We start from the raw sequence: 12,048 nt of genomic DNA on the forward strand, positions 1-12,048 counted from the left end.
CCCGTCCAGTTTCCCAAGCAGCCTTGGGAGAAACTCGGACTTGATATTGTTGGACCTGTGGAGCGTGCACCTCCTAGTCAACGGTTTTTCATTGTATTAATCGATTACCACTCGAAGTGGCCAGAGGTTCGAGCTGTACCTTCTGTCACAACGACAACAGTCATCAACTTTCTTAAGGATGTCTTTTGCCGTGAGGGACTGCCGTTACAGATTGTCTCCGACAACGGAGTTCAATTCCTTTCTCATGAGTTTCAAGAGTATCTCCGCTTACATGGCATTAAGCATATCCAAACATCCTTGTACCACCCTCAGGCCAACGGTCAAGTAGAAAGGTTTAACCGAGTCCTAAAATCTTGGCTCCAGTTAGCTGTGGTCCAAGGCCGCCCGCTTCCCGACGCTGTCCGCGACCACCTGGAAGCCTACCGTAGGACGTGCCACCCAGCAACAGGTCAACCACCTTCGCTACTACTTCATGGACGAATTCATCGTTCAAGGCTGGATGTACAGGGCTTGCCTACACGACAAGCTCCAGTAACCCTTCCTTCAGAACGGGAACAGCTATCGGCTAAGGTCCACCACTATCAAGATAAGATGAAGTTGTACTCCGACCGTCGTCGAGCTGTAAAACGACCTCAGTTTCAGCCGGGACAAGCTGTTCGGGTTTTCCAGCCTCGACACCGATATAAGTTGACAAGCAGATATTCAGAACCTCAAGTCATCAAAGCCCAGATCGGTCCAGCCACTTACGAGTTTTCTGATGGTCGCAGATGGAATGCTGCGAAGTTGACGAAGGCATCCGTGAACATTCAGCAAGGACACAATGACGACTTCGGTTTTGACTGGGATGATGACGATTTTTCCCCAATCACCCAGCCGATGCACTTTTATAACTCATCTACGTCAAATGCAAGTTTCATTCCAGTGGTGACACAACCACCACAAAGGGACTTACTTCATGATCCTGTACTGGTTGAGGAGCCACCATCCCCCGACATCACTCCAGTGCCTGGTCCGGTGACAGAACCATCACCTAACGCCTCCACGCCTGTATCTGTTTTGGATCCTGGACAAGCCTGCGCCCAGGGCCCGGGTTCGGCTCTTCCAGATCCGGGGCAGTACTCGTCACCGGCTGTTTCTGGTGATTCAGCTCTGTCCCACCCCAAAGCACCCTCCAGCGGCATAGCATCATCAATGCAACCCCTCGAAGGCAGCACGAGTGAGTGCAGTGATAGCATAGGTGATGTGAGTGCTCCACTTGTAGTAGGTGCTCCAGCTACTTCGAGTGATCCAGCTGCAGCTCTAACAGAGAGTCAAGGTCGACCAGTCCGCCAGATCCGACCTCCGGTGTACCTCAAAGACTATGTGCAGCTCATTGGTGCTACGGCTGTCTTCTATTCAAAATGACCATATAGTGATATCGATGGAAAACTTTGAAGAGAGACATATGCCGACTATAGTGTCCGTGCAGCTTTTGTAATGAACATTTTTTTTGTTATGAACATATCTTTTTTCATTTACCTTGGTATAAGTTTTCTTTTTCTTTTCCGCGGCGATGAGCAAAGACAATCTTGTTAATTCCTTTTTTTTTCTCATGAAAGAGAGGAAATAAGTGAAATAGAGAAATCGCGTCATTTCGTATCACGCGAATTGTTAAAAGCGTAAAATTATCCAGTTTTTCTTTTTTTTTAAGGAAGGAAGAATGTAGTGTTTTCAAATTCTTCTACTTCCTCGTCCAATCGAAGTTGATGGCACGACTGTGCGCCCTGGGAAATAAAAGAAAAAGAAAAAAAGAGGGAGCACGAGAAAAAAGGATTCGAGACAGATTCTGCCTGACAGATCGGGTGTCCTGTGTGATTCTCTCGTTCGGGTTGAGCTCGCTCGACTCAACTGGCTATCGCCGGCAGAACTTCAAATGAGGTGAGCGGGCTTGGAGCAACCTGCCCTAGGCTACGTTGGGATGAACACTCGGCCCAGCGACGTACGCCCATAGAAGATTCACCTCGCAAAATACAAAAGTGACGCTCTTTTTCGTTTAGTTTCGCAGTGCTTCCGTTTAGTTTGTTGTTCACTCAACACCTACGGCGACCACCACTTGCGCAGCGATCTTTGTCGTTGAAGGAGTTTTTTTTGCTGGGTGATTTGTATCTTTGTATCGTCTGCTAACGTCTTTGTTTTTTCCCCGTTGCTCGCTACCGTTTTCCACTTCGTTTTATTTTCGTCTTGGACGGAGACCCCATCTTTCATGGCAAATTAGGACAGTGTTTGCATAGTCACTTTTCTCGTTACGTTTTGTTTTTGTTATGCTGCAGCGGCTGGTGCGCTTGCTCTGGTAATCTTAACACGGTGTTTGGGCAACTTTTAATGATCACCCTTGATGTAGAAAATTGTGACAATTCAGTTTGTAACCGAATAACAGTGACCTCTTACGACGTAGTTCGAGTAGCTAAACACCTTTTTTTACCTTCCCAGAAGACATTGAAACGCGTGCGATGCCTTGAGTGGCGCTCGAGTCCGCTAAATAAACTGCTCATTATTTTGTTTTGAGATCATGTGCTGGGGTGGCGGAGAATGCGTTCAAAACTATAGGTCCTTCGGAACGCGAGACTTGGAAGTGTAAAACCTTCCGACGCAAGGACTTTCGCTTGGCTCACGGATATAGTCAGAGGGATTCACAGGGTCGGGCTGGCCTTTCGACGACTCTCGACGAGATGAACTGAAAGCTTGATATGTTGTTGTCGATTAAGTCATGTGTTGACACGTTGCTTCCTTTGCCGGCTAAGGTCGAGGAATTGCTTGCCTTTAAACCCGTTATGGAAGGCCTAAAGTTTCAAGTCAGCGAGCTCCAAGCATCAGCTCAATCTTGTTCTGCCCAGTACGAAGCAGTTTTGGAGTCGAAAAAGAGTAATGACGAAAAGACCGGCCGTCTTGAGGGGGAACTGTTGGAAATTCAGAGCATTGTTGCGGAGCAGTCTCACACCATTCAGCAGCTGCCTGGCGACCTAAGTGATATACAGACGCTAGGAAACAGAACTACTATACAAAACATGGTATGCCAGATAGTCAAAATGAAAATCTCGGTCAGCTTTTGAACCAGATAGCCTCCAATATGGAGCTCCCCCCTCCCCCCCCCCCCTCCCCAACAATCTGACGTAACTGAACTCTACCGCCTGCACACTAGGAAGGGAGCCATTGCACCTATCCTTGTAAGGTTGCCGTCGAGCTGTGCCAGTGATAGGTAAATGAATCGCCCCAATCGACTCCGGGAATTCCCGCTTTCGGATGTACTTTCCGGCGTTTTCTTTCATGAACACCTCTCCCGAGTTTGCAGAGAGCTTTGCTGGAAGGCGAGGGTGAGAGTCAAGACTATGAATTTGTTTGTTTTGTTAAGTCGAGAAAGTTAAGTTAAGTTTCTTTGGGTTAAGTCGAGAAATAGTTATGCAAGAGAGTCCGAGAATATGGACATTGTGCGTATCAACAGTGTCAAGGATCTTGAAAAACCATGTTTTATTATCGTGGTAGTCTCTTTCTTCAAGTGTGAGAATTTCGATGAGTTTGAGCAGCTGCTCACAATACCCTTCAAGTCATTTACCGTTCTTCACATTACTATTAGAAGTTTGAAAAAACACTGGGAACACTTTAGAGTGTTGGTCTCCGCTCGTATTGACGTGTATGTTTTAAGGGAATCGTACGTCCCAGAAGCTATGCGGAATCTTTTTAATCTGTAAGGGTATAATTTCTTTTGGTTTTCTCGTCAGCTGTCAATTGGAAGGGGGGTCGTGATTTACGTAAGAAATGAATGGTTAGTTTCAAGCCAAGATTATTATTTAATCACGCTGAATGTATTTCGTTAAAAATTGAGAGTTCTAACCACTCTCTTGGTCTCCTAGCTTGCTATAGACCACCCTCCAAAAGTATAAGGAAATTTATTTAAGAACTTAAGGACACCCTTTCCGAAATTTGTAGTCAACTTTTTTTCCCCATAGTAGGAGGGAGACATGAATATCGATCTCTTGAAATATGACAAGTCTGAGGTATGTGATTACTTAAACATTCTCGCTAGCGTATGTAATTAAAGTACCATCAGCGTTCCGACTTGAGAGGAATTGATGGCCAGTAGGCTCGTGTAGTCCTGTATCGATAACATTCTAGTTTGAATGCTAGGCGTAAAGGTAAAGTCAGCTGTAATCTTACAAAATTGTATGACCACAGTTTTCTTGGTTGCCAGATGATATGGCCTAATGCCCAGCAGTTGTTTCCAATGATGGAAAAAAACATTCAAATTACAGATAAAAAAATACTCGATCGCCTAGTATAGTCCTATAATTGAGCCTCTTTTCTTCAATCTGTTTCATATTCTGATCATTCCAAATTCATCCTTGTTCACGACTCATTTATGGCGAAGGCACAGCGCACAGTCGTGGTTAATTATCGAAGGCCAGAGCAGCTTTCGTGGTGCTCTCACATTTTGGCTGAGATCTCAGATAAAAGAAATTTGTAGACCTGGTGTAAGCGAGCACATAAAATTGCTAAACTACAAGCCGAGTTTCGTGCGGCTAGAAAAAGGGGAAATGCCCTTGTTCGGTTTGCCAAACAAATTTATTTTCAGGAAAAGTTCTCGGAAAGTCGTTTTATTATTGCAAAAACCTAGTCGATATATATGGGCTTTGAGGATATCAATGGCAGCGCTCTCTCGATGACGTGATAGTTAAATATTTCGGAGATATTTCAGCTGCTGTAGAAAACTTTAACCGCTTTTTTGCAACTTCATCTGAGCAATCAGTAAGTTTGCCCGTCGAGGAGGTGACCTTGAATAAGGCCAATTGTGCGTCGGATTTCTTGTGTGACATGTACGAGGAAGGTTTGCGGTCGATTTTATTCAGCGTGAAATGTTCTAGGTCCCCTGGGGCTGACGCAGCGACAGTCTGTTTCCTTCAAAGGAGCTTTAACTCCTTAAAATACGTGATTCTTTTTAGAGCGCAGCTCTTAGGGGCCCGTTCCCGGCTTGAGCGGCGTCGCCGTCGGCGTCGGCGTCGCCGTCGCCGTCGGCGTAACCAAGGTCATCCCAAGGTCACGTGACCCCCAAGGTCACGTGACCCCTCCCAAGGTCATCTCAAGGTCACGTGACCCCACGTGACCCCCTGAAGGTCACGTGACCCCTCGAGGTCACGTGACCCCTTCCAAGGTCATCTCAAGGTCATGTGACCCCAAGATGACCCCACGTGACCCTTTGAAGGTCACGTGACCCCTCTGAGGTCACGTGACCCCCGAGGTCACGTGGTCGCCTCCCCAATGTCACGTGACCCCTTCCAAGGTCATCTCAAGGTCACGTGACCCCACGTGACTTCCAGGTCACGTGACCCCTCTGAGGTCACGTGACCCCCCGAGGTCACGTGACCCCTCCAGGTCACGTGACCCCAAGGTCACGTGGGGGTCACCTTTGGGGTCACGTGGCCTTGAGGTCACCCCCAGGTCACGCCTCCCCGAGGTCACGTGACCCCCTCCCCGAAGTCACGTGACACCCCCCCCGGAGCATATTAAAGAATGAGGGGAGGAGGAGGAGAAGGGGGAGGGGTCTACCCTCAGTACCCTTCACTCCTCCTCCTCAAGAGCTGCGCTCCAATTCGGCGTTACAGGGATTTGTAAACGGCTTCCACTTTTTATGTTGAAGAATATTATTTGGTAGCAATCAGTTCCTGAAGAGCTCAAAACTGCCATTGTAATGGCAAGGCCGGTTTTAAAGGCGGCAAATCGACAGGAAGGGAAAATTATCGCCCTATATTCATATTACCAGTTTTGGGACACCTTTTAGAAGAACATATTTTCCACATTATGACTAGTTTTCTGGACAGTTACCCATTTTTATGATTCGCAGTACGATTTGGTTCCGGGAATGGGGACGCAACTGCTCTTAGATGATTTTCCCAATTATTTGCACTCTGCGTTTCATGATAATACGTTGTCTTGTGCCCTTTCTTTAGACGTTTTCAAGGCTTTTGAAACGGTGAATCATAATAGTCTGTTGAGTAAACTGTTTAAGTACAGCTTCCGCAGGCCTTTCTTGAATTGCTCTCGGGCATTTAATCTGGTCGATCGGAGCGAGTGCCAGTAGGTCTACAATCGAGCACCCCTTGTTATCTTCCAGCGGGTGTCCTTCGAGGCTCCGTGTCATCGCCTTTGTATTTTGGACATTTATACCAATAATATTCCCTCTGCCATTTCTCAATGCTCGCGTTACCTATCGATTGAAGATACTTTACAGATTTCTCGGCGCATCATATTTGACAGCGCACTAAATATATTCTAATCAAGTGCTAGTGAAGCTATAGACTGGTATGCCTCCAATCACTTAAAAGTTAATCTAGCGGAAACTCATCAGTTTTCGAAATCCATTAAAGCAAGGGTTTATAAACAAGCCTTTTTCTTTGCATGGAACCTACACAGTCTTTGCAGACTGTGTAGGTTCCAACTGTATTCCAGTTGAGTGTTTTGACAAGACTAAATGCATGGGCACCATTTTCGAATCGGATATTCAGAGAACAAGCACTTGGGTAACATATGCCATGTGTTGCAAAATCTAGCTTTTCATTGTACCATATAAAGACTTTTTCGCCCTCTTATGTTAAAGAAATGCTTGTTCAAGCCCTAGCATCCAGTGTTCTGAGGTACGGGGTGACTATATTTGCAAATTGTTCGGGGCAGTGGCACTCTAAAGTGAATAGTGTTTAAAAATTAATTTTGAAAAGTGTTGCTTAGATGTTTTTTGTTTTGTTTTTTTAGAAAGTACGAACATTTTTTGTGACCTGGAAATGCCTGATTTGTATTCACTGTTCAAGCAAACTGTGACACTTTTATATCTTAGGATTGGTAACGTTAGGCTTCCAAAAAAGCAATCCCGCTCTCTCAGGCAAGCCGAGCGTTTGGAAATGCCGCCTTATTTCACTATGTACGGGAGGAAAACACGAGCTTATCATGTGCGAGATGTTCTTAATAGTCTTCCTGACTCAGGTTTCTCGCTTGATTCCAAGACAGAAGTTAAGAAAATGGCTCCGTTCACTTATGTCGGACTCACCGTAGTTTTCTTTCTGTGTTCGAGTGTGTTTTATGATATATATATATATATATATATATATATATATATATATATATATATATATATATTATTATATACAGTTATGAATATTTTCTAATTTATAGTTTCCAATTTGTGAACGGGTGTCTGTGTGTGTGTGTGTGGGGGGGGGGGGGGGGGTGGGAGGGTATGGGAATGAAAATTTAAGCATGTTCCCCGAGGCTTCTATGTTGCTACTCCACTGGAAACTTTCCCAGGTCCCAGTCCCACAAGCCATAAAAGGCCTTGACGGACCCAGTAACGCCCGTATTTTGAGTGGTAAATGAAATAATAATAATATTGTGATTATGATTATTATAATTATTATAACTGGGACACTGCGAAACGTGCCGCGAAATGGCATCTATAGTGTGGAAGCTGCGTCACGCATCATGGTGGCTGTGGTGGTTCTCATTTGAACCCGTTCGCATTTCCACCATCTCGTTTTCACCTTCTCATTTCAACCCAGCGCAAAACAACTTTCGCTTTTTTCCCTTTCTCACTTAAACCGTTCTCAAAACAAACTTTTGGGTTTTGACCATTTTCAAAACGACTTTTCTAATTTTAACCTTTCTCCTTTCAAACTTTTTGGTTTTGACCGTTCTCAAAAAGACATTTCTTTTCATTTTAAACTTTCTCACTTCAAACTTACTAAAAACATACTTTCTAGTTTTAACCATTCACAAAACGACTTTTCTCATTTTAACCGTGCACATGATCAGGCTAGAGAAAAGTAGTAATTTCAGCATGCACTCACGGGAAACCTAAATAAAGGAACCAATGACATTATGAAGTCCAGGCACCTGAAGCTTTATTGCGCCTTGAAATGCTTCTTGGGGAATGACATCTAGAGTGCATGCCAATCCACGGCATGACGGCTGACACATAGGCAAATATAAAGTGATCGTAAATCCGTACTACCACTCCGACACCGGTTGTGAGTGATTTAATATCCTCACAGAGCATACCAGGAGAGCGTAATTTGCATATAATTATTCACGACTGATATGATGATGATATTCTTTTTTGTAGAAGGGATAGCGCTATGGGTTCAGTGGGGAGGGGGGCTAGAAAAGCACAAGATCACATTCTGCGGTCGACGCCTGTCAAACGTGCAAACTTCCATAACGAGAGTAGTGTCTCTTTAGTATGAGCGTCGTTTCTTGGGGTGACCCAGTCCTGCAGATTTTGGATGCTTGGGTTTAGGTACTCGGCTCTTTTTTCCTGTAAGCCGGTGCAGTCCCATAAGAGGTGCTGAATAGTGGGAAGAACGCCGGCAGAGCACGTGGTGCAAGTTACCGGCGCTCTTGATCCCGACACTTCCTCGTTCTCCGGCGTCTAATCTGGTGGGCGGCCCCTCTGTGGCTTGTGGTCTCGCCATCTGGCTAGCACATCCTCTGTGATCGCATCGCCGGTACGGGCTTTGTGTACCAGCACTTGTGCCCCCCTAGGCAGTCCCTTGGGTAACGGTGCGGGGTTGTAAGGTGTCTGTTCACGCAGCCGACGGCGATCTTTTTGGCGGGCCACAGCTTTCCGTTCGAGGGCTTTTGGGTCCGGCAATGCGAGCTGGACTGAGATTCTCAGGTTGGAGCGGTCTTCCCTGTGTTTGCTCGCCCACGTGTGAGCGGCCTCGTTACCGACGCGCCTGCGTGTCCCGGGACAATCCACTCGTACTTCGATATCTTTAGCCGTTAACAAATCGGAGCACAGGCTCTTGATCCGATGGCAGAGCGTGCCTTCGCGAGGGGTCTTTGCTAGGCGTGTGAGGGCCTCCCTGCATTCCGTAAAGATTGTTATACGATTAAGAACGTCTGCTCGGTCGCAAAGTTATTGTACGCGAGAGGGCGCTAGGTGTATGGCATCAAGTTCGAGACGACTCGTGCTGTGCTTCCTGTCATATTGTAGAGTTTGAGCGGAGCAGTTCCGACCGGTCGCATGCGCTAGGGTGGCCCGTTTTGTTTCTTCACACCACACGGCCTTTGTGAAGACCGCGTGCGCCACGAAGTCCGTACGCGCTGCAAGTGCGGCCCTTGCTTCAGGGTGTTCTCCAGGCTTCTCCTTGCGAGTGAGCGGTTTCGGTTGCCTCACCATAACGTCTTCCCAGGGTGGAATGCTTCTCAAAGGCGGGTTATCTGCCACGAATGGCCGCCAACCCTGTAGTCCAAGGAGACACTGACCGGCCCTAGTCAAGGTTCGGCGCCCATGATGGCCAGCTACGCGGGTCTCGATAATGCCTTGCAAAGTAGGAAGGTCCGAGTATCGGTACTGCTCTTCCGTTCTGGTGTGTCTTGGAAGGCCTGTAATGGCACGCAGGCATTCTCGATGCAAGACTTCCAGCTGCTTGTGCTGTGCCTTGGTCAGGTCGAAGCTCGTAGCCCCGTAACAGGCTTTCGATGTGAGGACTGCCTGAGTTAGCAAGCGGATGGTTTGCATGCCTGCGCCACCGAAGCGGTTGCCTATTATTTTGATCTGGTGGAGTTGCCGTCGCCATGCTTGTTTTAGTTGCTTCATCCATTCCTCTGCGCCACCTGTCTCGTGCAGCGGGACCTCCAGTACCCGAATCCAGCGCTCAGAAGAGCGCTGAATGGGCTGACCGCCCAGGGTTGGGTGTATCTGACCTCTGGAGTGCTCGAGGCCTCCGACGATCGAGAACGCCGTCTTATCCGGGGAGGGCCGGCTGCATGCCTGTGGTCTGCAGGCACTGGTCGAGTGCGTCCAAGGCCGTCTGCATGGTGGCTAGCGTTTCCTGGGTGTCAAGCTTTGTGTTCCGAGGGTCCACCCAAAGGGTGAGGTCGTCTGCATACGTTGTGTGTTGAAGGTGGGGGACGGCGCGCAATGCTTTCGTTATCTTTCTCATCACCAAGTTAAAAAGGGGAGGCGAGAGTATGGCTCCTTGAGGCACTCCACGGACGTTGCGGAAAGTGCGAGGTTGCTTGGCGCCCGAGCTGATCTCGAGGTTGCAATTCCTGAGGAAACTCCTAACGATGTTAACGGTGCGGGTGCTCGCGCCGCTCTCTTCGAGTGCCTCGATCACCGCCGGATGGTCAACGGTGTCAAAGGCTTTCTTGAGGTTGACCGCCACCAAGAGTTCCGGTACCTTGTTGGTGCACCGCCTTCTTTTGCCCACAAAGCTCCTGAGTAGGTGTAGGCTGTCGTGGGTGCTCTGGCCGGGGCGGAACCGAATCTGCCTAGCGTCGTAGCGAGGGAAGTCCCCAGCTTCCTCTAAGATGTAAGTAAGTTGAGTCAGCACCAGCCGCTTGACGTGCTTGCACAGCGTAGACATGAGTGAAATAGGACGCAGGTTTTGGATGCAATCCGGCCTTTTCCCCGGCTTCAGGATGGGGTGCACCACCGAGTGCTTCCATTCGGACGGCAGTTCTCCCGACGCCCAGACGTCGTTAAGTTCTTCTAAGAGTTTTCGCCTTTCCGGCTCATTCAAATTGCGCAGCATGCGCTATGTGATCCCGTCCTTACCCGGTGCGCTGCCTTCGTTGATCGAGTCCAGGGCTAGGCTTAATTCTTGCATCGTGAACGGGACGTCGCATTTGCTGTCACCCGGAGTTTGCAGTTTGTACAGGCTTGGGTCAGGGTGGATGGCAGGTTGTGGGAAGGAGGCCTTGGCGGCCGTCTCCTCAAACTGCTGTGACGTCTGATCGGTCGCAAACTGGATGTTACGTGCCGTGTTGGGCGTCTTGGTCTTGCCGATCAAGGACCTGTGGGTGTACCAAAGCTTGCCGGCACCCGTACGCTCGTCAAAGCTTGCACAATGTTCGAACCACCTCGATCGAGCCAGGCGCTTGGCGTATCTACGTGCCTGTGCCGTCTTGTTCCGTAACCGCACACCGTCTTTGAAACGTTTGCCGTTGGTCACGTAGATATTGTGGAGCCGCGCACGTTCCTCCCATAGGTTAATCAGGTGTTTGTCAGGTACCGGATTGCCCACACCCACGTCAAGGTGTCGCGTGGCCATTTGCGCTGCTCTCAGTAGTCCTGCAGTCACAGGAACCGCGTCACAGGAACTGCAGTCACAGGAACCGCTTTTCGGAAGGCCTCCTAATCAATGGTCTGGGTTGAGCGCGTACGCCCGGCCTTGCCGCCAGTCGAGAGTTCCAGCCAAATGGGGTAATGGTCAGATCCCATAGGTTGCGATCCACACCTCCAGTCGGTCACAAGGTCTGAGTCCGCCCACGTAAGGTCCAAGATAGTGTCTTGCTGACCTCATGCAGCGCATGGCGCGTCGGATAGGCCAGGTCGTTGGCCAAAATCAGGTGTGCCATCTCCGCCGCCTCTTGAAGTCGCGTGCCCCTGACGTTTGCCTTAGAGCGGCCCCAGTGTGGGTGGTGAGCGTTGAAATCGCCCCCTACAAGCAGGCGGTCCCCCTGGTATCGTTGCCGGAGGTCTGCCAGCCACTGGAACCTGGCGCAGTCAGCGTGACTATGTCGGGAACAGCTCGACTCAGGTTTCGCGTAGTAGGACATGAGGATCACCCGGCGACGGCCAAGTGTGCAGCGGACCGCTACAACTTCCTGAAACGGGTCGCAGTACTCCGCCGTGTCAATCGGCGCCTGCGGGATGTCCTTGCGCACAAACACCGCAGCTTGCGCCTCGATATTCCGAGCGCTGACACTGGATCTGCTCCTCGACTCGTGCTCTATTGTTGGTTGGAAGTATCCGTTGAAACCCGAGATGTTCTGACTCATCCCCTGTGTTTCCTGCAGAAGCTGCATCGCCGGCCTCCCGGTTAAGCGGAAGAGCTCGGGGAGCTCCGTCGCATTTAGACGGAGCGAGCGGCAGTTCCACTGCAGTACATCGGGAGGGCGCTCCTGATGTACTGAAATGAAGAAACAATTTGTGCCCTGTAAGAAAGCCCTCAAGGCACGCAGCATCGCACCCGCACATATCGAAAAAAAAAAAAAAACAAGAAAACGCCGCAGGGTTAC

The 12,048-nt window shown here is 48.8% G+C and overlaps 1 pseudogene; it reads right to left on the reverse strand.

Moving 5' to 3' along the window:
* Positions 1 to 8,191: 8,191 nt before the first annotated feature.
* On the reverse strand, positions 8,192 to 11,835 carry LOC121833182 (annotated as a pseudogene).
* Positions 11,836 to 12,048: the final 213 nt, after the last annotated feature.

Source organism: Ixodes scapularis, unplaced genomic scaffold (genome assembly GCF_016920785.2).
Source record: "Ixodes scapularis isolate PalLabHiFi unplaced genomic scaffold, ASM1692078v2 PGA_scaffold7__128_contigs__length_106722199, whole genome shotgun sequence".
NCBI classification, from domain to species: Eukaryota; Metazoa; Arthropoda; class Arachnida; order Ixodida; family Ixodidae; genus Ixodes; species Ixodes scapularis.